Raw genomic sequence first — 26,728 nt, 5'->3', positions numbered from 1 at the left:
TCATATATACTGTAGAAAGGGTTTTATGATCATGTTTCACCATAAGCAACATTTTTTGACATTTATTGGGAGAATAAAGGATTGAAATGCAGTTCCTTTCTTTCAGAAAGGGTTTATTCTTTCTCATAAGCAGATTTTCATTTTGGAGAGCTTAACAATGTGCATTCATAAATAGAATATTCCAAAAACATTCCCAAGAAATGTGTCAAAGTTATCTTACCTCCCTAGGCTTTCTGCCAAATCCATAAAATAAGAGGGTGGCATAAAATGATTTCAAAGATCCTTCCCAGCTCTAACATTCTATATCTGAGGTATAGTGAAACTATTCACCCAACATTTTATGTTCAAGTTTCAGGAAACAATTTTTAGGATTTTAGCTACATGTTAATTGCATGGGGATCTCTGAGCAGTTGGGCAAGAAATAGCAGTCCCCTTACTACTTTTCTCTCCCTGTTGTGCTTCTGACTTTTCCACAATGTCTCATCTGCCTTCTCACTGGAACTCCTTTCAGCACCTGGGGCCTTTTCACCGGGGAGCATCCATCCATCATGCTGGCACCCTTCTCCCGTTGGTGTGTTTCTTCCATGGGTCTCCATTTTGGGAAGGGGGACAGACTGGCCATGCTTCATTACCCTCCTGTTTGTACTTCTGACACTCTAGACTTCACCACCATGCTCCCACATAGGAACTCTTCCCACCTTCCCCCACCTTCTCACCTCCCTTTTATGTGTTGTCTTCCCCCAAGATCAAGCTTAGATCACAAATTGTCTTTGTTTTTAGTTGTATTTCTATTCCTACTGTTTAGCACAGTGGCTGGCTTAATAAATGCCTATTGCCTTGACTTAACTTTGGGTTGGATTAAATTTCCCCTCTATAAAAGTTGACCGAAAAAGGTATTTTCACTGTGCGATCTAAAAGTTTAGGGCCAGCCTTGAGGTGGACTAAAGGGTAAAGAATGGGAAGGGAGATGTGTGAAGTATTTAAAGATACTCTTCTCAACCCTGATAACAATCTCAGTGCTAATGGGCAGTAGCATCCTTGATCAAACATTAGCTATTCTGGCTCTTCCCATATGTTTCTCCTATTTGTTTCTCTCTCTTCCTATTATCAAGCTTAATTCTCACTAGCCAAACTGTTAACTTGTGAGTTGAAGTTACAAAATTATTCTTTGGACCTTTTCTCTAAATTGGCTATTTCTCTAAATTTACTGCCAAGGTTAAAGAAACCCTCTGATTTAATTTAATTCAGATTTGCTAGAAGAGGAAGATGGAACTTTTAAACTGAGGCCTGTATGTCCGTCATCACTTAGCTTTTATCTTTGTTTGGCTTATAGCTAAAAAGCTGATCGTTTCCATTTGGGAAATTACATGCAGTAGGTTTACCAGTCATTTAAGATTCATTCATATTTTTGAAAACCTTTGTGGCATTCCTGTGAATAGACACTTTTACATGTCTGCATTTTATTCAGTCAACTGAAAAGCATGTATGGTACCAAGTGCCAGCTGGATGTTGATACTGTTCTAGGTGCTATGGGTAGATGTAAAATAAACAGAAGACACAACCTCACCCTGGAAAAGCTTCCACCTGAGTTGGATGATAAGACTTGAATGCTAAAGCAATCAGAGAACAATATGGAGTTTGACAGTCAACTTCTAATTTGGGTGGGATGGACAATATGTGCTCTAGGGATTCAGAAAAGTGAATAATTATGGTCCAGAGTTGGGAAGGGAGTTCAGCTAGGCCTTGAAAGATGAATTACTATACACCGAGCGCAGATGAAATAAGAGAGCATTCCTGGTAAGGGCAATAGTATCCATAAGGGCACAGAATATTGTATGTTGGGAAGGACATTATAGACCTTGGACTTTCTATAGAAGAGAGATTTTGGAGGAGTGTTAAAAGGTATGTTGTTTTTGTTCAATTATCTGACTCTTCATGACCCCGTGGACCATAGCATGCCAGGGTTGTCCATGGGGTTTTCTTGGGAAAGATACTGGAGTGATTTGCCATTTCCTTCTCCAGTGGATTAAGGCAAACAGGGTTAAATTACTTTCCCAAGGTCAAACAGCTAGTAAGGATATGAGGCCACATTTGAACTCATGAGGATGAGTCTTCCTGATTCTAAGCTTGGCACTCTATCTACTGTATCACATAGCTGCCTTAACTGAGAATACAAAGATCAAATGAAATAGGTTTAATCCCTCTCCTGCATTCAAATATTCCAAGACAACTTTCTATTTCCCCATTCCTACTCCTAAAACTGCTCTTTTCCAGGCTAAACGTTCTAAGTCACTTCAAACCATCTTCACATGGCATCTCAGCATCCTTCAGCATCCTATTGTCTTCTGCAGCCTATTTTCCAGTTTCTCAATAATATTCCTAAAATATGTTGCTCCAAACTGAACATAAATGTGGTCTCACCAGGACAGAACACAGTGTCATCATCTTAGTCCTGGATTCTATGGTGTTATTAATGCAGCCAAGGTTTACATTAAAATTTTTAGCTGCCATTTCAATAGGAGTTAAGTGAATTTAATTCCTGTTGAATTTTTAGTACTCATATTTAAAAAAAAACTGTACTCTAGACCAGTGGAGTCAAAATTCATATAGAAAAAGATCCCTGAAGGCTACAGATGGACTTAGGAAAAAACAAATGAACACTATCAAGGGGATGTGGGAAAATTGGGACACTAATGCACTCTTGGTGGAGTTGTGAACTGATCTAATCATTCTGGAGAGCAATTTGGAACTGTGCCCAAAGAGCCATAAAATGGTTCATACCCTTTGATCCAACAATACCACTCTACTAATTCTGCATCTCAAAGAGATTTTTTAAAAGGGCAGTGGGGGGGAGGACCTATATGTACAAAAATATTTATAGCAGTCCTTATGATAACAAAGAATCAGAAATTGAAGGGATACCCATTAGTTGGGGAATGGCTGAACAAGTTGTGGTATATGAATATAATGGAATATTACTGTACTATAAGAAATGATGAGCAGGATGGTTTCAGCAAAACCTGGGAAGGCTTATATAAACTGATGCTGCATGAATTAAGCAGAACCAGGAGATCATTGTACACAGAGACAGAAATATTGTACAATGATCAATTGTGAACAACAGTTATTCTCAACAAGACAATGATCCAAGACAAGTATAAAGGACTTGGGGTGACTACCTACCTCAAGAGAAAAAAAACTAATGGAGTCTGAATGCAGATCAAAGCATTCTTTAAAAAAAAATTCTTTATTTTTCTTTGTTTTCTTTTCTTTGCTTTATTTTTATTTTTGCTCTGTGTTTTCTTTTGTAACATAACCAATGTTTTGCATGACTGTATATGTATAATTTATATTAAAGTGCTTGCTTTCTCAAGGAGTGGGGAGAGAGGGCAGGAGGGAATTTGGAATTCAAAAGTGATTTTAAAAGAATGTTGGGACAGCTAGGTGGTGCAGTGGATAGAGCACCAGCCCTGGAGTCAGGAGGACCTTAGTTCAAATCTGACCTCAGACACTTAGCACTTACTAGCTGTGTGACCCTGGGCAAGTCACTTAACCCCAATTGCCTCACTGCCCCGCCCCCCAAAAAGAATGTTAAAATTTGTTTTTACATGTAATTGAGAAAAAAATCAAATTAAAACATTCTTTGCATAATTGGAATTATCTATGTTGTATTTTCCTTTATTTTGTTAAACATTTCACAATTCCATTTTAATGTGTTTTAGACCCACTCAGGAGTTCTGCTAGCCTTGAGTTTGACACCTCTGCTCTAGATGTTCTTTCTACTGGCTTGTACTTGTGATATTAGTTTTTTGAATCAACTTGACATAGCAGAAGAGAGACAACTGTGAATTTCCCTAACCTCACAAACCTTGACCTTTGGAACCCCTTATTTAGAGAATAAAAGTGATGGAAAGAATGCTGGTATTGATACCAGAGGACATGGATTCAAATCTTTGTACTGACTTTTACTATCTGTGTAACCTTGGGTAAACCATTCACTCTCCCTGGGCCTCATTATTCTCATTTGTAAAATGAGAGTGTTGGGCTAAATGGCCACTGAGGTCTCTTTTGGTTCTAAATAATAGGATCCTATGGCATTAGCTTTCCCCTGCCCTCTATATCATTGGCATGGTAGAGAGAATGTTAGGCTTGGAGTGAAGAAACCTTAATTTAAATACCAGATCCAGCATTTACTAGCTCTGAGACTTTGGGAAAGTTATTTAACTTTGCTGAGACTTGGTTCCCCCATTTGTAAAAAAAAAAAAAAAGGATAAATAAAATAATAATAATAATACTTGCATTACTCATCTCACATGGCTGTCATGGAGAAGGTGTTTTGGAGATCTTAAATAATACAGAAATGTTAGTTTTCATTATTGTCTGGAACCGCACAACAAATTTCTTGTTGAAATTTTAATTAATATTTACTTTAACATAATACCAGAAAAAGCTGGGCAACTCATGGTGGTTGTTGGCAGCTCTTAGTTTCCTATGTGTGGGGGGTCTTTTATGCATAAGTGCCTGATTGCTTGATGGGAGTAAACTGAGAACCAATGAAGGTGATTTGGCAGTCCTCAAGAATTAGGGTGTAGTCCTTTTAGGAAAGGCACCACACCTTTTAAGAAAATTTAGAAAGATAATCAGGTTAGGGTGAGAGAGAAGTCACCCTAACTAATAATGAAGCAAACCCTGTGACTCTAAGTCAGCTGCAGGACAAAAATAAACTCTGAAGAGAAAGAAGTCTCAAAGTAGAGATAATAAATCATTCAGTTGGACTGATATAAAGAACTGCTTTATGGGTGAGTATGAAGAGGAAGCTCCAAAGGAGGAAGAATGCTATTGCTCTCCAAAGGTGATACAAAGATCCTACATAGTTCCTATGTGAATCTATGTATTTGCAAGGGCTGTTGGGTTATAGTGTTGATAAAAGGAAATGCCTGGTTTGGTACCTCATTGTTTAAACAATGAATGATGTAGGAAAATTGCTGTGACAACTGGACAGACATGGGGAAGTATGCTTGGACTTTTCTTACTAATACCTACAGTGGTATGCAGATTAATTGGGACAAAGTAAAAATTATTTTGTTGTTGTTGTTGAGCCATTTCAGTCATATCCAACTCTTTGTGACCCCATTTGGGGTATTCTTGGTAAAGACACTGGAGTAGTTTACCATTTCCTTCTCTAGCTCATTTTACAGATGAGGAAACTGAGGCAAACAGGAGTAAGTGACTTGCCCGGGGTCATACAGCTACTAAGTATCTGAGGCCAGATTTGAACTCAGGTCTTTCTGACTCCAGGAATAGGAATATTTGGCCAAAATATTTGGAGACACCTGATCTAAAGAATCATGTACCTGTATCATGTTCTTTTCTTGGCTGAGAAACCTTGATTTTCAACTGTTAGGTCTTAAGGCATGAAAGCCCTGACACTGATTTAAGTTTAAAAGGAGAAAGAACACAGACAAGAGGAAGGGAAAATGAGATTTTGTGATCTTATAATGTTGCATAGGGAATGGACAAGAGAAAGAAGGAAGGAAAGAAGAAAGGCAGGAAGACAGAAAGGAAAGAAAGAAAATAGGAAAGAAGGAGCAGAAGAAAGGGAGGAAGAAATGGAGAGAGGAATGAAGGAAAGGAGGAAGGAAGGAAAGGAGGAAGGAAGGAAAGAAGGAAGGAAGGAAGGAAGGAAGGAAGGAAGGAAGGAAGGAAGGAAGGAAGGAAGGAAGGAAGGAAGGAAGGAAGGAAGGAAGGAAGGAAGGAAAGAGAAAAGGAGGGAATGAGGGAAAGAAGAAGGGAGGGAAGGAAAAAAGGAAAGAAAAAGGAAGGGAGGGGAACAAGAAGGAAGGAAAAAAGAATTAAACATTTATCATACACCAAAAAAAGAAAAACATTTATTATGTACCAGTGCTAAGTGCTGGGGATACAAATACAAACAAAAAGAGAGACAGCCCCTCCCCTCAAGTATCTTACCTTCTAATGGGGGAAGACAATACACAAAGGGAGCTTAAAGTAGGGAGTCAGGTGGAAGAGATGAAGGTACTTAACATGGAGGCATTATTTTAAAGTCCAGAACATCAGGAACAGGGCTGGGAGGGGAATGAAGGCAAGCTAGTTTTGACCCCTTCACAAAATGGAAGCTCCAAGAACTCACCAGTGGGAGAAGAGGGGGATGTGAGATATGGAGGAATATGTTGAGCATGACATGGGATGGTAGGATGTTCCAGAGTGAAGAGGCTCTGGGTTCTGAGGAAAGTTACAGGGTGAGACAACTGTAGAGGTGAAATTTTGAAGGCCAGAAGGTCAGGAATGCGGCTGGGAGAGACGAACAAAAGGAAGTGTACCTCAGTGTATTTGTGGGAGGTGCCTGATTAGCACCGCAACCAGGGAAAGATGATCCAGGCTTTGCACTCATATCCCAGGGCCCAATAACTAACTTGTCACACTTGTAGATACTTTGAATCTCAGGGAGCATCCATCACACTTATTTCCGCTAGTGCCATGACCCTTGTCTGCTTCCTTTCCTCCTTCTCCTCAATTGGCCATTCTGATAGTATGATCTATATGGTATGATCCTTGGGATGAACCAGATTAAAAAGTAATTGGGGGGGGGGGGCAGCTAGGTGGCACAGTGGATAGAGCACTGGCCCTGGAATCAGGAGGACCTGAGTTCAAATCTGGCCTCAGACACTTAACACTTAGCAGCTGTGTGACCCTGGGCAAGTCACTTAACCCCAATTGCTTCACCAAAAAAAAAAAAAAGTAATTGGGAAATGTTTAATGCAATAAAAAATATATAATACAATATAGATAGTGTTGATTTGAAGTTTTCTAAGTCAATATGTAGCCTGCTGGGATCCATTTCTGTTTGAGTTTTCCACTAGTGCTTTAAATACATTTAAAGACATTAAAAGTACATTTAAAATTATGAAAATTATTTTGAAAATATTATTGCATAAAACCATTTTATCTGTTTAAAACTTTATTTTCCTCACAGTGGTGTTGTGTGTAACTCATAGGGAGATAAGAATAGACATCTCTAGCATCTCCTTCCCAAGGCAATCTTTGATCCTACCAGGAGAGAAAGTAGGGAGTTGGAGCCAGAGGCCACACCACTCTACTCTCCTTGGAAAGAAGTGGGTACTAGGTTAAAATTATGTCTCGTTTCTCCCTTATTGTTAGTCTAGAAGATACAATTTTAAGGTTCAAGCTTAACTTTTTATAAGAATATTTTTATTTTATTTTTCTCAATTACATGTAAAAACAATTGTTAACATTTGTTTTGTATAATTTTTGAGTTCCAAATTTCTTCCCTCCCCTCCCCTTTCCTCAAGAAAGCAAACATTTTAACAATATAGATTATGCAATTGCAGTCATGAAAAACATATTTCCAGGTTAGCCAAGTTGTAAAAGAGAACACGGACACCCCTCCCAAAAGAAAATAAGAAAAATAAAGAAACTTCTAAAAGGATGCTTCAATCTGCATTAAGATTCCATCAATTCTTTCCCTGGAGGTGGATAGTATTTTTCATCATAAGACCTTCAGAATTGTATTGGATCATTGTATTGCTAAGAATAGCTAAGTTATTCACAGTTGATTCATGTATAATATTGCTGTTACTATATACAATGTTCTGGCTCTGCTCAGTCCACCTTACAAAAGTTCATATAAGTCTTCTCAGGTTTTTCTGAAACAATCCTACTCATCATTTCATATAGTACATTTCATAATCATATAACACAACTTGTTCAATCAGTCCTCAAATGATGGGCATCCCATCAATTTCCAATTCTTTGCTACCAGAAGAAAAAGTGCTGCTATAAATATTTTTTGTGGGACCTTTTCTTTTTTAAAAAAAAATCTCTTTGGGATACACACCTAGTAGTAGTGATTACTAGGTCACATGTGCACAGTTTTGTAGCCCTTTGGGCTAAATTGTTCTAAAAAATGGTTGGATCAGTTCACAACTCCACCAAAAGTAAATTAGTGTTTCAATTTTTTAACAACCCCTTGATAATGTTAACTTGTGGTTTTCAAAGCCCATCTATGGCCTGCAGTTCTGAGAGCAGAAAGTTGAGGTCCCCCACTAGTATAGTTTTACTGTCTATTTCCTCCTGTAACTGATTTAATTTTTCCTTTGAGAATTTCTATGCTATACCATTTGGTGAATATATGTTTAGTATTGATATTACTTCATTGTCTATGGAACCTTTTATTAAGATGTAGTTTCCCTACTTACCTCTTTTAATTAGATCTATTTTTGCTTTTACTTTGTCTGAGATCATGATTGCTATGCCTACTTTTTTTTTTTACTTCAGCTGAAGCATAATAGATACTTTTCAGTCCCTTATTTTTACTCTGTGTGTTTCAAGTGTTTCTTATAAACAACATTTCATTGAAGTCTGGTTTTTAATTCATTCTTCTATCTGCTTCCATTTTATGGTGAGTTCATCTCATTCACATTCATAGAATGTGTATTTCCCTCCATCTTTTTTCCCCTGTTTATCCTTCTCTCTCTCTCTGTCTCTCTGTCTCTCTCCGTCCCTCCCTTCCTCCCTCCCTCCTTCCCCTTCCTTTGTCCTTTCTAAAAAGTCTGTTTTGCTTATGAATATTGCCTCCCTTAATCCACCTTTCCTTCTATCAGCTCCCCCTTCTTTCTGCTTTTTTTTTTTTTAAATTTATTTTTTTAGTGAGGCAATTGGGGTTAAGCGACTTGCCCAGGGTCACACAGCTAGTAAGTGTTAAGTGTCTGAGGCCAGATTTGAACTCAGGTACTCCTGAATCCAGGGCCGGTGCTCTATCCACTGTGCCATCTAGCTGCCCCCTTCTTTCTGCTTTTAATAAACATTTTTATTTAAAGTTTTGAGTTCCAAATTCTATCCCCCCTTTCCTCCTTCCCCACCTCCCTCTCTAAGGCAATAAGCAACCAGATATAGTTTGTACATATAAAATTATGTAAAATATTACCATATTAGTCATTTTGTATAAGAAAATTTGAATAAAAGAAAAAAAGAAAGTGAAAAATAGCATCCTTCAGCCTGTGTTCAATCAATATCAGTTCTTTCTTTGGAGATGGATAGTATGCTACATCATTAGTCCTTTGGGATTGTCTTTCCCCCCTTCTTTCAGTCTCTTTTCCTCCTACTTCTTTATTGGTTAAGATAGACTCATATATCCAACTGAGTGTGTATGTTATTCCCTCTTTAAGCTAATTCCAGTGAGAACAAGTTTTAACCTTTGCCCATTACCCACCATCTTCCCCTCCATTGTAAAAGCTCTTTCTTTTGTACATCTTTTATGTGAGCTATTTTTCACTGTTCTTCAACTTCTTTCCCCCTTCTCCCAGTGCATTATTCTTTGTCACCCTTTAATTATATATTTTTGAAACCATCACATCATATTCAACTTACTCCTGTGCTTTCTGTCTATGTATACTCTTTCTAAGTGCCCTAATGATGATAAGATTCTTAGTAGTTACAAGTATCATCTTGTAACTGTGATGTCTGGGCTTTTTTTTTTTTTGGATCACTGCTTTCAGATAGTCAAATAATTCCTAAATTATCTCTCCTCAATCTATTTTCCATGTCAGATGTTTTTCCAATAAGATATTTCACTTTTGGGGGGTATATTTTCATTCCGTTGGCTTTGTTTTACTGTTTCTTGATGTCTCATGAGTCAATAACTTCCACTTGACTAATTTTAATTTTTAAAGAATTTTCTTCTACTTTTTAAAGAAGCTCTTTTCTTGAGTGATTTTTTGTACCTCTTTTTCCATTTGGCCAATTCAGCTTTTTAAGGAGTTCTTCTCTTCAATGGATTTTTGTGCCTCTTTTACCATTTGGCCAACTCTGTTTCTTAAGGTGTGATTTTCTTCAGTATTGTTTTGTACTTCTTTTACCAAGTTGTTGACGTTCTCTTCATTATTTTCTTGTATCACTCTCATTTCTTTTCTCAATTTTTCCTCTATCTCTCTAATTTTATTAAAATCCTTTTTGAGCTCTTCCAGGAATTATTTTTGGCCTTATATCCAATTTACATTTTTCTTTGAGTCTTTGCATGCTACTTTGATTTCATTGTCTTCTTCTGGGTTTGTGTCTTGATCTTCTCTGTCTCCATAGTAACTTTCTGTGGTCAGGTTCTGTTTTGTTGTTTCCTCATTTTTCCAGCCTATTTTGACATTTAACATCATGTTAAAGTTGGTCTCTTCTCCTGGTATGGAGAGCACACTGTTCCAAGCTTCAGGGTTTTTGAGTTACTGTTTTCAGAGCTTGTTCTGGGTTGTTTTTTTTTTTTAAGTTTTCAGTTCTTCTAAGGTGATATGACCTAAGGAGAGATGTGGTTACTGCTTTCCTGGCCTGTGATCTAGCCCTAAACCAGGGCCCCTGTACCCCTGTGGCCATGAGCATTCTCACTCCCTCTAGTCCTGTAATTGTAACTCACCTCTCCCCACCCCACTTTTTCCAAGCTATAGTGCTCCTCTCTACCCTTGATCTGAGACACAGGCCCCCACTCCCCCATCAGTGACCACAAGCATTCCTTTTCACACTGGAACTGTGACAAGGGCTCCTGCTCCCCACACAACCATAAGTGCCAGTCTGCTAGTGTTCCTTTTCGTTCTGGAACCATGACTCAAACTATATATGGGCAATGCAACAGGGTCTTTCACCCAATGCCAGCAAAGAGCCAGCAAAGAATTTCCTTCTGACCAATTGTCTGATCCTCATATCATCTGTGTGCTGAGAACTCTCAGGTCCTGCCTTGCTAATGCAGCTACCCCCAAGGTACAGCCTGTGCTGCCTGCACTGCACACCCAGACAACCACCATCCTGTGAGACAGATCTTCCTGTCAACCCCCTAACTTGTATTGGGCCAGAAAATTGTTTCGTCTTGACCTTTTATTGGTTCTGCCACTCCAGAATTCAGTTTGAGGCAAAGAGGTTGGCATCACATGTCTTCTCTCTCAAGGCCGGATGTCAGACACAGTACCAAAGAGACTGAAGGGATTTGATCTTTCTTTCCTCCCACTCTCACCAACTCTACCCTGCCCTTGATGCTGATGCAGACTCAGGGCATTGAGTAATCAGTATCTACCAGTGAAAAGAGAACCCCATACCAATGGACTTTCGGGATCAGTTTATACTATGAAAGAGGAAATTGTCCATTTAACAGAATGTAATGAGGTGGTATGGGCTAATGTTTAGAGTTCCAGCATGGGAATCAAAAAGACCTGGGTTCAAGGCTTTCTGCTGACATATATTGGCTGTGTGACAGGCACATCACTTAACCTCTCAGTTCCTCTAAACTACTCATTACAACCATAAATTACAGATAAAATGACAGTCAGTATTGATGGAGAAAGTTTCCATAATGGGAGTTCCTCATAATGATGAAATCACAAGTTTGGGCAAAGCAAACAAGCCTAAAACAAGAAAAAAAACCTCTCATGTGCAAAGCCAGATTGTAAAACCTGCAGGGACCCTGAAGGATTAATAAAAGAACCAAGTGAATATACAGTAGGTTCAAATTAATCACTAAATACCCAGTTATCTGATGGGAGGAAGAAGCTTGAAATAAATTAGTCAGCTTAAGAGAAGGTAAAATTATTCCCTTCTGATTGGAAAGACAGTCATGGGATTTTTATAGAACCCTTAATGCTGTTGGCAGACCATTTTATCTCCTTCTGTCCACTTCATGGAATGGTAAGAGAGTAAACAAGGGAGAAAGGAGAACTAGCTGAGCAATGCAGCCAGGAAAGTGAGATTTTACTGTCTTTGTAATTAACTAAGATGCAGGAAGAGATCATTTGCTAGAGAAAAGGACAAAGTACTAGAGTGTTAAAGGAAATACTCTTCTCTAAAACTCTATAGCCTCATTCTCTGCCAGATCAGTTAAGAGAGAGCGCCTGAATTTCTACATCAAATCCTTAAAGACAATCTTCCCCTGAGTAGGGATTTGAGGGATACAAGTAATCTCTTTTTCTCCATTCTCTCCAATAAATCTACCTCTGTGATATTGGGCAAATTACATGAACTCTCTTAACTTTTTCATAAAATGAGATGATTGGACTAGATCACTTCTTTGGCTCTCTCTAAGTCAAAATCTGTGTCAAAGTAAGGATCTTTTTGGTATCATATCATTTTAAATAAGAAAATTCACAGCTCCCTAACATACATAATAGCAACTAAACATTAATTTGTTGATAAAACATATGACAAAAAGCTACTGTGGTTTAGTAACACCTTTTTAAATGAAAATGTGCTTTGTTCATCACAATAGTATCTATATACATTTGAAAGACATAATATATAGTATATGAGATACCATCTTTATCTTCTTGCTTATTACATTGTGTCATTTAGTGGGAGAGCATCTGGTAGTGTGGAGTAACTTTCATAGATGAAAAAGGTGGTTGAAAGGATTAAGGTTTCTCCCTTGAATTTGGTTTTATATTCATCTTATTTCATTTAGATTTCAGGAAAGGGCAGAAAATTCTCTTTTACAAGTACTTGTGGGGGAAAAAACATAATATTCTTCTCAACTTTCTGAGGAATACTGAGTACTGAGAAAGAACATCTAGCCAGAAATTGAGTGCTTTTGTGTGAAGATACATCTTAAAATATCCAGGACCATCTCCAGTCATCCTGATATATATCATGTCACTGGACCCAGATGGCTCTGGAGGATAGAATGAGGTTGGTGACCTTACACAGCCTTCCCTCACTTAAATCCAATTCACTGCAAGTCATGACATCCCCCTGATGACATGGTCCTCTTTGAGAACAAAGGACAAACAACAAGAACATTTTAAAATATTATTGCATGAAAAAGCAATTGATCTGCTTTGCCCCTTTTTTGGTAATAAATCTAAATATAGGGCATTGCTTATTTTCACCAAAGGGCCTTCTAACCCAGGTGTATCTTGATACAGGGTGAGGTTGTTCACACAACTGAACTCAGAAGCTTTGTAAAAGAATCTTTGTTCACTTGTATTTCAGATGTGATTGCTGGATTTAAGGACAGCTTGTAATAACTCTGTGGTCCCCTAGAGTTACAGAGAACCATTGTTTTAGGCAGTGGTCCATAGGACACTTGGTGGGCTGAAGCCTACTAAAGAAACAGAAGTTTTGTGCTTCCATGTGTGCAAAAACAGGAGACAGAAAAAGGACACTGAATCTTCCACCTACTAGGTAGGGTTCAAATGGAAATGGACCAAGATATGTGCTGCTTCCTATTGTCTTTCTCTCCTGGGGAAAAAAATGGTCAGGGGAAGATAAATTTGATCTCAAGATGCATGAGGAGACAACATGGTATAGTTGGAAAAACATTTTCATTGGTTCAAATACTGCTCCCATCAATTGAACAAAGTCTTTACCCTGGTGAGACTTACATTGAGCACCTATAAAATGAAGGAGTTGGAGTATGTTACTTTTAAGTTTTTTCTTCAAGCTACAAGTGTACAATTCCATTTACTTTCATTCCAGTCAAATATATAGTGTCCCAAAAGTCTTAGTGCAGTTCTAAACTTTAATAGATTTTGAATAGCTTAAAACACACTAAGATTTTGGGACACTCTTGCTAGATTTGCTTATTTGATGCTGGCTCCTTGGGTACTTTGATAGAAGCAACATTGCACTTTCTATGCTGCTAGGCCTATCTCAGGGCCAAAAGAGATGGCAGCCTTTTCAAAGCAAAAGAATCAAGAAGATTCTACCTTGTCAATAATATAAAACCATCCTATTAATCAAGTCACATGACTCTTTGCTATCTACTTTTCAGATTTATTATTCTAGATGGAGCTGGGGATCAAAGTGTTAAGTTATTATGACTCCATTCCTAATGGTTAGAAGGTAACATGGTGTTAATTGATAATGATAATATATTTTTCAAAAATATTTAAGCAGGCAAGCTTCTAACAAAAAGAAAATTATCTATAAGGGATTTTGTTGAAAATATGGCTGACTACAATCTCTGAATATCAGGAAAGTTCAAGATTGGATGAAAACAATGTATTCTTCTCAAGCTTGAGTGGGGAAAATCAGTTCAGTTAAAACATTAATGGAGACCAGTTGAAGATTAGTGAACTAATTGTACGTAGGGTTTATTTCTTTAAGTCTTTTCTAGTTTGCATATATCATCCATATAAGTAAGTAATAAATGATAAATAAACAGATATAAGGACCAACATAGCTCTGTTCTAGTATCCCTCAAGTTCTAGCAGCTGGGGCCACTGTATACTCAGTCCTACCCCAAGATCTGGAACCAAACAAGTTTCTAGATAAGAGAAATAGAAAAACTTTTATTCAAAGTTAGGCAACTTAGCATTCAGTCACTTTTACTAATGATTTTTCCCTGACCTCATATCTTGGTTCCAATAGGATGATCTTGATGCTACCCCACCCCCATAACCAAGCTAACAACTTTTAGCCTTTTGTGATATTTTAGTCCGTTTCATTCTCCCAATACCTGGTTCCTGTATGGCTTTTGTGCCCATCCAAGTTTCTTCAAAATCCACATTCTGATTTGCTCTAATAATAGTAACCATATATCAGACTCTCAGGGTACTTTGAGATTTATAAAGGATACCTAATATTTGTACACAAGGCTCAGCTTCTCCATTCCTCAAATAATCTTAGCAGTATCACTTACTCACTACCCATTTTTAACTGGGTTCCTACTTACTCCTAAATGCTGTCTTCTCTAGGAAGCCTTTTAAGATTTCACTTGTTAGAAGTGAGTTTCCACTTCAGAATAACACTTTCCTTTACTCCTCCCTAATGTATTTATCACATATTATTGTTTAGCTATATGTACAATCATCATATCTCCCTCCTAGGGGATATTTAATAAATGTAAGGACAGTATGTTATTTAACTTCTGTATCTCCCTCTAGCACCTAGAATAGAGCTCTGTACACAGGAGGACCTTTAAAAGGATTTGTTGAGGGGCGGCTAGGTGGCACAATGGATAGAGCACCGGCCCTGGAGTCAGGAGTACCTGAGTTCAAATCCAGCCTCAGACACTTAACACTTACTAGCCTTGTGACCCTAGGCAAGTCACTTAACCCCAATTGCCTCACCAAAAAAATGTAAAAAAAAAAAAAGGATTTGTTGAATTACATTTAAGGTATTCCCTTAAAGCAGCTCCCTAAAGTAATTAGTTACCCAGCCCCTAAAGATATTTGTTAGTAGACCTACCTCATGCCAATGGCCTGCGTATTTGAGTAGTATTATTGTACATTGCCATGGTTCCCTAAAGCCAGGCTCCATCATTCTACTATGACATTGGCCTGATGTCCTCTGCAATATTTCCTTTAGAGCATCCACCAGTGCTGATTCATGCCCTGCTCACTTACCTAAACTCTTATGATCCTATCTATCAATAATAACACCAACAACTAACATTTATATAACTCTTACTTTGTGCCAGGTACTATGCTAATAAGTACTATGGTACTTATTACCTCATTTGATCCTCACAACAACACTGGGAGGTCAGTGATATGATTATCTCCATTTTACAAATAAGAAACTGAGGCAAGCAGAAGTTATGTGATTTGTTCAAGGTAGCACAGCTAGTAAGACTGTCCAAGGCTGAATTTGAACTCAGGTCTTCCTGACTCTAGGTCTGGTACACTATCCATCATGCCACCTAGCTTTATATCATCTAGGTTCAATAACCTATTAACTATTGTGATTGTATAAATATGCCATGTTTGAATTGGTTGAAGGATCAAATGTTTTGTTTTTTTTATCCTGAGTAAGATAGGCTATGAGGAACAAGAGTTGTCTTCCAATATTGGAGAGTTTGTCATATAGGAGAGAGTTTAGATTTTTGTTTGAAGATAATAAGGATTTATTAAGCACTAAATACTGAGGATTCAAAGAAATAAGGGAAACACCTTGCTCTCAAGGGGCTTACATTCTACAAAGGAAAAAAACCATCTGCCTAATTATAGAACATTAGCAACTGGTTTATATGTGGGGAAGGGGGTATGGATCATGAAGGTTTCATAGAGAAGGTGATGCTTGAACATAATCTTGAAGGAAACCAAGGATTACAAGAGGTAGAGGTGATGAGGCAGTTCATTTCAGGCATAGAAGATAATTAATGCAAAGACACAGAAATGTGAGGTGGAATATCATACGTACAGAATAACAGGGAGGCTAGTATGGCTGGACCATAGAGTATATGAAGGGGCAGGGGGTGAGGTAATGCAATAGAATCAGGATCAATAAGTTAAAATCTGCTTGTAGAAAAATAGATTAAGTTTTTTAAAACTTACTAAAATTAGTGCTTTCTGAAATGCAATAGGTTATTTTGATAGGGTTATCATTTCTAGAGGCATTAAAAGAGACTGGATGATAACCTCTTGGGTATATTGCTATGGAAAGTAATGGTTAGATCAAATGGTCCCTGTAGTTCCTTCCAACTCTGAGCCTCAAAGGTTGTTTCTATGTAATTAGATAAGCATTAATAAATAGATTTGGTTGTTCTGTTATCTTTTGATAAAGTATGTGCTCCTTATGAGTATTTCTACCCAAATCTGGTGGTGCATGATGTTAGCCATCATGACCCAAGATGTGTGTGTTCTTAGCTTCCACAGTAGATAATTTGGGGGGGAAAAAAGCTTAGTTTCTACTTCCTAGAAATCCTCCAAATGCTAATGTAGTCTGACACAGGACAATGTGACCTAATTCAGTAATTGGCTCTCTTTCATTACTATATTTCAATAAGTATGTGTGTATGTGTGTGTGTGCACAGAATCCTCAGTCGCTCCTGAAATGGAGCCAACTTAGAGAGAAGTGTGGCAGAATATTGGCAATACTCAGCAACATTAACTGATAGGATTAGAATGGGAAGCCAAGTGAATGACATTGCCCCTGAACAAGCAGGGTGAATTCTGAGTGGGAAATGCAACTGAGTTGGACTCTGTCCAGCAATGTCCCAGCCCTTAGATATCATGAACAAATATCTAGGACCACTGGACAACATGTCAGAATCTCCACCCCTTGGTTTCAGCATCTCTTCATGTAGATGAAACATTCTATATGCTAGGGAAGTAACACAGAGCTTTCAATATCATTTAGTCTTACCCTCCCATTTTGTAGAGTAAAAGTGAGGCTTAGAAAGAAGTGGTATAGCTAGAGAGGTAGTAGGTCTACCTTCTCAAAATTCTACCTGATATTAATAGCATTTGAATGAATTACATGATGATGTGAAAATACACTGCCAGGCCCTATATAACTGAGATGTAGTAGAATTGGGGTTCCTAGCATCACTCTAGGGAAGCTGGAAGGATTCCCAGGGTTGGAGTGAATCCTAGTTGAGTACAAAATCAAGGATAATAAATACCCAGTGTCTCAGGGAAGAAATCAAGCTTCCAAAGTAATGCATATGTTCTTATGAACCAAGAGAATGTTATATCCAGTAAGTGCAATATCGTTTTAAGAAGAACTTTGAGCAAATAAGTAATTTTGACTACTATTAATACCCAAATTAACTACAAAAGATCTATGAAGGAAGATGCTATCTGCATTCAAAGAAAGAACAGATAATTAGAAGTACATATAGAATGATTTTGCATATATATATACATATTTGTGTCTAATTATAACCATCCCTGGGGGGGAGATGGGAGGGAAGAAAAAAAGAGAAAAAAATAAATGTACATGATAACTTTATTATGTATTTAAAAGAAATAACAAGTCATACATAATAGATTTGCAGTTTCATGTGCAATCATATTTTTCTATTATGCTATTTTATGAAAATGCTTGTTCTATTTCATAAATTTCAAATAAAATAAAATTTAAAAATATTGGTATCTAGTAATTTAGAGATTCTGAAAAGGTAGCAGCTAGAAAAGGGGGTTTACAGCTTCCCCTATTTGTAAATTACTCCTCCCTCCCTTAAACTATAAGGGAATATCAAGGTTTAGTCCTGATACTGGAGGCTATCTAGTGGATAGAGAACTAGATTTAAAATTAGGAAGACCTGGGTTCCAGGCCCACCTCTGACCCATGTGGCAAGTCAATTAAACTGTCAATGTTCCAGGCAACTCTTAAGAGTTTGGTGCAAGAGAAAGGGCTCTGGCCTGACTTATTACAAAAAGTTTCTTCATCTAGGGTGTTACCTGAACCAGGGAGATCACAGGTCAAGTCCCTGTGGCTTCTCTTTTCCTATTGCCAGTAAAACTCACTTAACACATATTATCCAAAATGATTTAGACATAAAAGATGTTATCATGAGTAAATTAGAGGAACAAGGAAAAAATTACCTGTCAGATTTATGCTTAAGGGAAGAGTTTATGACCAAACAAGAGATAGAAAGGATCACAAGAAGGAAAATGGATAATTTTGATTAATTGAAATTAAAAACAAACAAAAAGAATGCAGCCAAAATTAGGAGGAAAGCAGGAAACTGTAGGTGGGGGTAGAATTTTATAGCAAGTTTTTCTGATAAAGGCCTCATTTTTCAAATGTATATGTGTAAATGAGGCAAATTTATAAACATAAGACCCATTCCCCAATGTACAAATGGTCAAAGGATATAGACAAGACATTTTCAGAAGAAATCAAAGCTACCAATAGTCGCATGAAAAAATGCTTTAAATCACTATTGATTAGAGAAATGCAAATTAACAACTCTGAAATACCACTTCACACCTATGCCATAAGAAAAGATGAGCAGAATGATTTCAGAAAAACCTGGGATGTCTTATATGAACTGAAGAAGAGTGAAGTGAGCAGAACCAGAACATTGTATACAAAACAATATTGTAAGGATGATCAAGTGTGATGGACTTAGCTACTCTAATCAAGACTATGATCTGACAAGTACAAAGGACCAATGATGGAAAATGCTATCTACCTTCAGAGATAGTACCTCTCGTACTTCCTGCCTCAGTAGATCCCCAACTTATCCAGTTAAAGCATATTTCCTTCTGCCTAGCCTTAGAGTCCACTCAACCTATGCACCTACAACTCAAGGCTCACATATTCTGAAGGAAGAATCAGCTTCAGAGGACTATCCTTGGTTGCCCTTCCTCCCTCTAAGTCCCTTCCTAATATTCTATAACAAGTTATCAGGTTCCCAAATCTAGTCTCCATGATACATCTTGTTCTCCTAGTATTTGCCTTCCACTCCCACATACACTCAAGAACTGCTCCATTCTTTTTTTCCTCTCCCTTCTCTCCTCCTCTTTTTTCTTTCTCAATAATCTCTCAATAACAAATACAACAGGGACTCATTTAATACTGCTTCAACAAACAACTATCACCAGCATCAGAAAAATGCCTTGGAGTACTTTTATAGCCTGGTAGGTAATTAATGATTGATTGGATAACAGCAGAAAGATGTCAGTGGTTGGTTTCCTTGCCCAAGGGTTCCCAACCCTAATACTATTGATTAAATAAACACTAATAATTATTAATATTTTATATTCTAATAGTGCTTTTATCCTTTCCAATGGCTATTCATATGCATTATTCCATGTTTTGGCTCTTCCCTTATTGCACTATTCCATTTAAATCCACAAAATAACCTTGTGAACAGCTAAGTAGGTTGGGCAGGTATTATTATTCCTACTTTACACATAAAGAAACTGACCCTTAAGGAATTTCAATGATTTCCCCAAAGTCACAATTAGTATGTGAGACTCTAGCCTAGGTCTTTCAACTTCTGGTTCAATGTTCTTTGCAGAGATGCAATATGATATATTGGAAAGAACACTGGACTTGGAGTTAGAATGTCAGGGTCAAGTATAGACACTTTACATGTCTGCATCTTGTTTCCCTCATAATGGCCAGCATTATATACAATTTTCAAATCAACATTTTCCTAAAGCAGATGACTATCATCCTGGGTGGGGGGGAAAGCTAGCATTTATATAGCATTTTAAGGTTTGCAAAGCACTTTGCATATGTTATCTCATTGGATCCTCAAAACAACCCTGGTAGATAGGTGCCATTTTTTTTTTGTTTTGTTTTGCTGGGCAATGGGGGTTAAGTGACTTGCCCAGGGTCACACGGCTAGTAAGTCAAGTGTCTAAGGCCAGATTTGAACTCAGGTACTCCTGAATCCAGGGCTGGTGCTTTATCCACTGCGCCACAGATAGGTGCCATTTTTGCAGATGAGTAAAGTGATGATGAAAAAAGGTTAAGGGGGCAGCTAGGTGGCATAGTAGATAAAGCACTGGCCCTGGATTCAGGAGAACCTAAGTTTAAATCCAGCCTCAGACACTTGACACTTGCTATCTGTATGACCCTGGGCAAGTCACTTAACCCTCATTGCCCCACAAAAAAAAGAAAGAAAAAAAAAAGGTTAAGTGACATGTGAAATGTCACATGGTCACCTAAATATCTGAGGCACATTTCTAACTCAGGCATTACTGACTCCAAGTCCAGCATTTTATGCACTCTATGGGCCACACAGCTCTTCAAGTTAGGGACTTGGGTTAAATAACCTCCAAGGTTCCTTCCAGTTCCAAAATCCTATGTTCCTCTAAGCATTCCTTGCTGCTAGTCACTTTCCATGAGAAGACACAATAAGCTTCTGCCATGATGAATCTGTATATCCAGAAATCATTGATTTTTAACATGTGGGGATCCTTGGGAGAAGGAAAACCTTGTCATCTGGTACCTCTCACTGCAAGCACTGCACCTGCTGACAAAATAATGGTAGTTACTGGCTGGACCAGAAAGGGAAATTTCAGCTTAGTCATGTAAGTATCCAACATTCCTAGGGAGAGTGATGAAAATATCAACATAGGTAGGAAAAAAATTCATGGGCTAGGAAAGAGGAGAATCTAGGAGTGAGTAATGCTGCTCCTACATGGTAGCAGTCACATCAGGGAAGAAATATAAGTGAATGGTGAGAAGCTAGGTAGCACAGTGGGTAAAGGCTAGAGTCAAGAAGACTAATGATTGTGAGTTCAAATATGGCCTTAGGTAAGTCACTTAACGGTTTGCCTCAGTTTCCTTATCCATAAAATGAGCTGGAGAAGAAAATAGAAAACTACTCCAGTATCTTTGCTGAGAAAAATCCCAAATGGGGTCATGAAGAATCTGACATAACTAAAAAATAACTGAACAATTGGCAAATGCCAGACCACTATAATATAGGGGCCACAAGGCATAAAGCAATCAATATTAGGCTTAAATATCTCTATGGTACTAGAAGTCAGGAGGGGCCCAGCAGCTGAAATTAAAGTCAGAAGATGGAAATTCTGTTTTCCATATAAGATCATATAATTTTAAAAATAGGAAGGATTTAAGAGGTTATCTAGTTCAACCCTATCATTTTAATGATAAAGGAACCGAAGCATAGAAAAGTCAAATGAATAAACCAAGATTATATAGCTACAAAGCTATAACTAGCTTGAAGTGATCCTGATAGCACTTGGATTCCTTCTCAAGTAAAAACAACTGACCTTTGTACCTACTTATCAAGAATAAATAGTTCAGGAAGGGAAGTATAATATGATCCATTTTCTCCCCATTCCCACTCACATTTTAGGTTAAATTTCCCAGCAATGACTTCATAGCATCCCAAAGATTATGTTTAAAGGAGTGGAGCCAAGATGATGGAATTAGGTCAGCATTTTTTACAAACTCTCCCAAAAAACTCCTCTACTATTTTATTTTATTTTTTTGTTGTTTTGGGTTTTTTTTTTTGTTTTTTGCAGGGCAATGGGGGTTAAGTGACTTGCCCAAGGTCACACAGCTAGTAAGTGTCAAGTGCCTGAGGCCGGATTTGAACTCAGGTACTCCTGAATCCAGGGCCGGTGCTTTATCCACTGTGCTACCTAGCTGCCCCCCTCCTCTACTATTTTAAAAAAGGACATCAAATTGAATTCTGAGCAGGAAAATTAATAGAAAGTCATGGTGAGTCAATTTTCCACCCTAGGGCAGCTTAGGAAGATGGAAAGGGAAATCTACAGACCTTGGAGTAGGTACCATTTGGCAGCTCTGTTGCCAGTTTCAGGTCATAGTTTCAAGGCAGAAAGGAATTGTCATAGTCGTAAGGGAGTAGGTACCCTCCTTGGGGAAGGACCAGAGCACAGACCAAGAGGGTGGTGGATCACACCTCTTTGGAAGCACCAAAAACTTACAGGCCCCAGGGGCAGCTAGGTGGCACAGTGGATAAAGCACCAGCCCTGGATTCAGGAGTACCTGAGTTCAAATCTGGCCTCAGACACTTGACACTTACTAGCTGTGTGACCCTGGTCAAGTCACTTAACCCCCATTGCCCCACAAAAACCAAAAAAAACAAAAACTTACAGGCCCCCACAGAGCTTTGAAAGCAAAAGAAGCTCATAAAAGACAGAAGCTCAGACCAGACATCCCAGAGCTGAGCAAAGCCCAATTCTAATATAAAGTCCAAAACCAAGAAATAGACTATAAAAGTGAGCAAATAACAAAACAAGAAACTGACCATCAAGGTGACAGAGAAAGTCAAGACACAAACTCAGAAGAAGATAATGACTTGAAAACATACAAATTTTTCAAAGAAAAATGCAGCTTTGACACAAGCCCAACAAGAATTCCTAGAACTAAAGAAAGAACCAAAAAAAATATTCAAATAAGGCGTATAAAAAATACCAAAGAAAATGACTACTTAAAAATCATAGTTGGCCAAATGGTAAAAAAAAAAAAAAAAAAAGGGCACAAAACCTCACTGAAGAAAATTAGTCCTTAAAAATTAGAATTGGTCAAGTAGTAGCTAATGATTCCATGAAACATCAAGAAACAATAAAACAAAGTTAAAAGACTGAATTTTTAAAATGTGAAGTATCTCACAAGAGAAAAAAAAATATTTGATCTGGAAAATATATTAGAGAGATCTAAGACCACTGGCCCTGCTTTCAAACTGGCCTCTGAAACCATGATTAAGGGGAGTAAGCCTTGTGGAAAAGAGGAATCACATTTTACCCATCCATCATCACAACCACCATCAACAGTAACTGGCAGGATAAACCAACCAACCTAGGCAAAGCAAAGGTACCTTGAAGAAGAAATAGTAGGTGGCATGTACCCAGTAGGTCAACTCATCTCAATAACCCCCTTCCCTCAGACTTTTGTGAAAATAGCCCAGGGCCCTGAGCCCAAGAGTCCTAGGAATAACAATGCCCTCTCCCCCAACCATCATCCCTTCTTCTACCTTTACCCTTGAAACCACTGCATAGGGAGGCAGTTTTTCTCTATGTGTTGTGGCTCCTTACTACCTGCCAACCAGCTACCACCAATTTGCAGATAAATCCAAGAGCACTGGGAACAATAAGACTAGTACTTTCCCTCCAATCCACTGGCCTGCTACCAGCCTCACCACCAAAGCCATAGTCTAATGAAGCTATCCTTGTACAGATGTAGCCTGGCAACTTCCTCTCCTTTGCCTCTGTTTCCTGAGGACCACAGGGCCTTTCCATTTGATTTAGAGTTGAAGCTTCCAATATATTTTATCTCCCCCTATTAGAATGTGAGGGGCAAGGGCAGCTAGGCGGCACAGTGGATAGAGCACCGGCCCTGGAGTCAGGAGTACCTGGGTTCAGGTCCGGCCTCGGACACTTAACACTTACTGGCTGTGTGACCCTGGGCAAGTCACTTAACCCCAATTGCCTCACTTAAAAAAACAAAAACAAAAACAAAACAAAAAAAAAAAGAATGTGAGGGGCAGCTAGATGGTACAGTGGATAAAACACTGGGACTAGAGTCAGAAAGACTCCTCTTCATGAATTCAAATCTGGTTTTAGATACTTACTAGCTACGTGACCCTGGGCAAATCACTTCACCCTGTTCTTCATGTATAAAATGAGTTGAAGAAGGAAATAGCAAACCACTCCAGTATTTTTGTGAAGAAAATCTCATGGACAAGTCTATGGGGTCAAGAAAAGTAAGATATGGCTGAAAACAACATCATAGAAATAATTATAGAGAGAAGGGAAATAGATTCAAGAGATCTTATTTGTGCAAGTAGAATGGATAGGATTTATCAATTGTTGTGTAGGAGAGATGGAAAGGAAAAAGAAAAAGTAAATATTAGTGATGTCTTTTCCTTTGTGACTAGAATGAAAGAAGAAAGAGTAGTTGATGCTGCTAAAATTTTTGTTGTCTGTCTCTCATAGCTAGAATTATTTTCTTTCTTTATCTTTGCCTCCTTGTTTCCCTAGCTTTCTCCAAGTCTCAACTAAATCCTACCTTCTATAAGAAGCATTTCCCAGTGCTCATTAATTCTAGGGCCTTCCCTCTGTTGATTATCTCCATTTTTATCTGTATATATTCTGATTCTATGTAGTCCTTTGCATGTTTTCTCCCCCATTAGACTGTGAGCTCCTTGAGAGCAGGGACTGGTTTTTCTGCATCATTTTGTAAACACAGCTTGGCACATAGTATACTCTTAATTAATGCTTATTAGCTGACTATCTCCTGAGAAAGTTTATTGTCATTTAAGATAGCTCTATTGATAGAAGGTTTTTCTTTATGAAAGCATAAATCGGGGCAGCTAGGTGGCACAGTGCATAGAGCACCAGCCCTGGATTCAGGAGGACCTGAGTTCAAATCTGGCCTCAGACACTTAACACTTACTAGCTGTGTGACCCTGAGCAAGTCACTTAACCCCAATTGCCTCTCTCACAGACACACACACACACATACACACACACACACACACACAAAAGCATAAATCTTCTGCAACTTCCACCCATTGGTTCTAGTTAATATTCTGGGCCTAAATAGAATATGTCATAGAATATGTCTAATTTCTTTTCTAGGTGGCAAGTTTTTAAATATTTGAAAAGAGAATTCATGGTCCTCCCTGTCTTCTTCAGCTTTACAAGATTTAATGTGGATAAGAGTCCTAAAGAGAAGGAAGGATAGATGGTTGTGGTCCCCCCAAAATAACTAAGTTTAGTGTCTAGGAGTTGGCATGGTTTTGTGAGATGGTGAGGAATAAGATGTGACCATGCTAGTTTGTAACTAAAGTAAAGGGAAGAGTTGTATGGTAGTGATTTGGAGGAGGGGAGGGATCAATTATAATGTAGCTCTTGATGATATTAATAGTTCACCAAGGTTTGCGAAACAATTTCCTCAAAACAGCATTGGGAGGGGTGGCTAGGTGGTGTAGTGGATAAAGCACCGGCCTTGGATTCAAGAGTTCCTGAGTTCAAATCCGGCCTCAGACACTTGACACTTAATAGCTGTGTGACCTTGGGGAAGTCACTTAAGCCCCACTGTCCTGCAAAAAAAAAAAAAAAAAGGAAAAAAAGAAAAAAAACAGCATTGGGAGGTAGGAATGAAAGTATTATTCCAGTTTTACAGATGAGGAAACTGAGGGCCAAAGAGATTAAGTGACTTGCCCATAGTCACATAGCCTATAAATGTTAGAGTTGGGATTCAATACTAGGGCTCCTCTGACTCTGAGTGCTATGATCTTTCTCCTACTCTATGCTGCTACGCTATAAAGGGAGGAGATGGGGTAACAAGAAAAGCTAGATTAAGATGAATGACTATATAATAAAGCTAATGAAGAGATGATATAGAAGATCATTGGATTATAGGTTTAGAGTTAGAAGGGACTTTAGAGACTATCAAGTGCAATCTTCTCATTTTACAGATGAGGAAACTGAGGCACAGAGGTTAAGTGACTTGCTCTAGGTCATATAACTAGTGTGTGAGACAGGATTTGAACCCAGGTATTCCTAACTCCAAGTCCAGTATTCTATCCACTTCTCCATTTTGTCTCTCTTAGAAATGTTTACCTAGAATGGAGAAAGAGGAATGGTCTAGAAGCAACAATGGGAAGCAAAGAGTAGAGCCAATTCTTCTTTCTGGCCCTGTGAGTTAAGGGGAGTGGGAGGAAAAGGAGTCTCTAATGGTTCCATGTGATATCTTCAAGGAAAATACAGGGTTCAGTTTAATCAAGGAAATGGAAGTGTTGGTTGAGAAGTTCAAGTATATGAGGAAGTTGGTTTATGACACAGCAGGAATTCCATGAATTAGGGAATGAGCAGGCCAAGTTAAAGTTGAGCTGTGAAAGAGTAGGGCTGATCTGATGGGAATGAAGTTTCTGGAGGAGGTAATGGAGGAGAGTCATCTCTGGGGAAAGATTTGACAAAAGAAGGGGATGAGAAGAGATATTGATTCAGTTAATTGAACAAGAAGGTGATCTGAAAAATCTATTAAAAGCTGATAGAGGGGCAGCTAGATGGCACAGTGGATAGAGCCCCGGCCCTGGATTCAGTAGGACCTGAGTTCAAATCCGACCTCACTTTACACAGTCATTTACACTTTACACACTTACTAGCTGTGTGACCCTGGGCAAGTCACTTAACCCCAATTGCCTCACAAACAACAAACAAACAAACAAACAACAAAAGCTGATAGAATTTATATGCCAACAGAAACTGATCTGAGCAGGGCAGGTCTAGGAAAAAGGACTAGTTGAAGAAATTTTGATCATGGAATGCAATTTTAGACGTCTGTTGCGTGGTTCCAGAACATGCAATTTCCACTTTCACCTGGGAGTTGCATTTGGAGACCATTCAAAAAGAACATAGCCTCATCAGAAAACTGGGGGTAAAAAGGAAAGGAACTAAAAAGCCTAGGATTCTGAGCTTTGTGCCAAACAGATTCTGTGACTGAAATGAATGCTGGTAATGAACTGTCTATATATACTATAACTGCTACCCTACCTCAATTCCTCAAATAAAGGATATAATTGAACATATACTGTGCTGAA

This window comes from Dromiciops gliroides, chromosome 2, assembly GCF_019393635.1.
Source record: "Dromiciops gliroides isolate mDroGli1 chromosome 2, mDroGli1.pri, whole genome shotgun sequence".
NCBI classification, from domain to species: Eukaryota; Metazoa; Chordata; class Mammalia; order Microbiotheria; family Microbiotheriidae; genus Dromiciops; species Dromiciops gliroides.
This window is presented reverse-complemented; position numbering follows the sequence as displayed.